At 33.3% G+C, this 2,471-nt stretch overlaps 1 long non-coding RNA gene across 1 annotated transcript; it reads left to right on the plus strand.

Moving 5' to 3' along the window:
* Positions 1-812: 812 nt before the first annotated feature.
* Positions 813-1,556, plus strand: LOC119985083. The gene is made up of 3 exons (XR_005465043.1): positions 813-943; positions 1,207-1,281; positions 1,378-1,556. It is a non-coding gene; the product is annotated as an uncharacterized LOC119985083 (long non-coding RNA).
* Positions 1,557-2,471: the final 915 nt, after the last annotated feature.

Genomic DNA, 2,471 nt, shown 5'->3' on the forward strand with positions numbered 1-2,471 from the left:
AAAAAAGTGCCAACACTGATAACATAATATGGCATTCAATATGCAATTGTCATTACTTAAAATCTTAAATGGTGTTTTAGCTATGAAACGTCGCTACATCATACAACACTTTTATGAAGCGCCGTTAATTTTTATATTGATAGAGCGTATTGCTAAAAGTGCCGTAAAATATACACGATGATTTCAACAAAAGCCATAAAATTTGAGTTTGATGAAATGAAAACGAAGGGTTGTGTTTGTTTATATATAGAAAGGGTGGAGGGGTATATGTCAACAATTGAACACTCAAAAAGGTATATATGTCACAATAAAGAGAATATGTCAAAGGGTTCTTATTTTAAAGAGTACTATTAATGTAAATCGTGCATTGCACCTGCACGAGATTATTATATATGAAACAATTTGATTTTACTAATATTGTTGTTATTTTTCTTTAAATTATTTAATAGTTGATAAGACAAAAAAATCCTCCACTAAACGGAGTGGGTGGGGCTCCAATTCCTTACTCCAATTATCCCTCAAAAACATGTTAAATCATGATTTTTTGTGAAAATGACATATTAGAGTTTAGGAGTTAGGAATTAGTATTTAGTGTAATACCCCGACCCGAAAATATCTAAGATTGGCAAAATTTAAAAAATAAATAAAAATTGTAAACGAAATGATTAGTTCAAGTATAAGGGCAAAACTATAATTTTGGAAAGTTAAAGGACACATTAGTCATTCAAAAAAAAAAAGAAGGGAGGAGAGAATCGGCTCCCCTCTCTCTTTTTCTTCTTTCCTTCTTTTCTTTCTTTTGGTGGTTGCTCTCACTTCTTCCTACCCCCACCAACCAGTAGCTGCCACCAGCCACTTTTCCAGCCAGTTTTGGTTGCCGGGAAGCCACCATTTCCGGCCAACATTCATTCAAGCCTTTAATTTACCCATTCAGCTCCAAATCAAGGTATTTAAGTCAACTTTTTTCTACTCTCCTTAGTTGCTGGAAATTAGATTTTGACACATCAAAATCTTGTTATGTAGGTGCAATTGAAGGAATTTATACTTGGATAAGATCTCTACAACCTTGTATTAGAATTTTGGGGTTAGATTTGGTGAAGATTAATCTTAGGGTTTTATGGGTTTTGTGGGTTTGAGGATAATCTTTGAATATGATGAAATTAGTGATTAAATAGGTTGACTTAGACTTGTTTATGATTGTATCTCTAGATTCCATTGGTTGTTGGAGTTGCAAGCTTGGTTAGGTGAGGTTCAAGAACTTGGAAAGTCTTGGGTTAAGAAAAGGTAAGGATTTCTTGATTTATTGGGTTGTTTTGTGTTAGTTATATGAAATTAAAGTTATTGGTATGTTGATTCGATAATGGGCTTACCGAATAGTAGGTTGATTGTGGCCGGAGAATTCAAGGTTGAGTATTAGCTTTACATAGCTAGTTCTTGGAGTATGAGGTAGGGAAATTCTAACCTTTGCTCTTCTCTTTGAATATGTCCTCCTATTAAGAACGTTTATCTTTTCTCATTGTTCATTATGATTCTCGTTCTCGCCTTAATTGTCCCTAAGGGAGAACAACCCCATTGTGTATACTTTGTTATATGACTTGAGTTATATTGCATACCCTACATGTTCAGTCTTTTATTGAGCGTGGATTATTCTTGAACATGCATCATGCAGTAGTGTATATATATATATAGGTTGTATGTATACTTCATTGTTTAACCATGTTGGACATGCATTATAGTTATACGGTTGATGTCAGGTATGGACCCATACATCTACTAGGTTTGATTGATGTGAAATGTGAAATGCCGATAGGCTGTTAAGGGTTCCTATGAATATGGGATTGCCGGTGGGCCGAGTCAGGATTTCATATGTACTTGAGGTACCATGCGGTGATGCAGTTGGGCTGTTAAGGGTCCCGATTGTTGGACCTATGGTCCTATATGTCTAATTTTGATGATATTAAATCATTTATAAATCATAATGAAACATTAAAGCAATATTTGATTTATATGAATTGAATTTAAATGACTATATATTTTTTAGATAGTGCTGGAAATTAAGTTTTGAAAACAAACATACATGGACTAAGTAAGAGCATCAATTTTCCAATTATCATATCTTAACCAACTTAGGTCCAAATGACTTGAAACTTGAATCACATATACATGAAGGTTTAATATATGTTCTAGGACTATAATCATGAGAAATTAAGTGCATCACATATATATTTGGTCATATGCTTAATGAACTCATATATATTTGGTCATATGTCTTTGTGAACGTGGTGAACCAAATGAACTCCGATTTAAATGAAATTTCGTGTGCATCTTAGTTTCATCACTATGAACATATTTGATTTAGTAAAGTTCAAGAGAAAAGGTCATTTACACTGAGTTAGCAAAATGACTTTGAATTTACACTTAGAATTTATCGGTTTCACTATTAGTGATCAAATTGCTTGGTTGAGTGACCAAAC

The sequence above is a fragment of the Tripterygium wilfordii genome, chromosome 19 (genome assembly GCF_013401445.1).
Source record: "Tripterygium wilfordii isolate XIE 37 chromosome 19, ASM1340144v1, whole genome shotgun sequence".
In the NCBI taxonomy this organism is placed as follows: Eukaryota; Viridiplantae; Streptophyta; class Magnoliopsida; order Celastrales; family Celastraceae; genus Tripterygium; species Tripterygium wilfordii.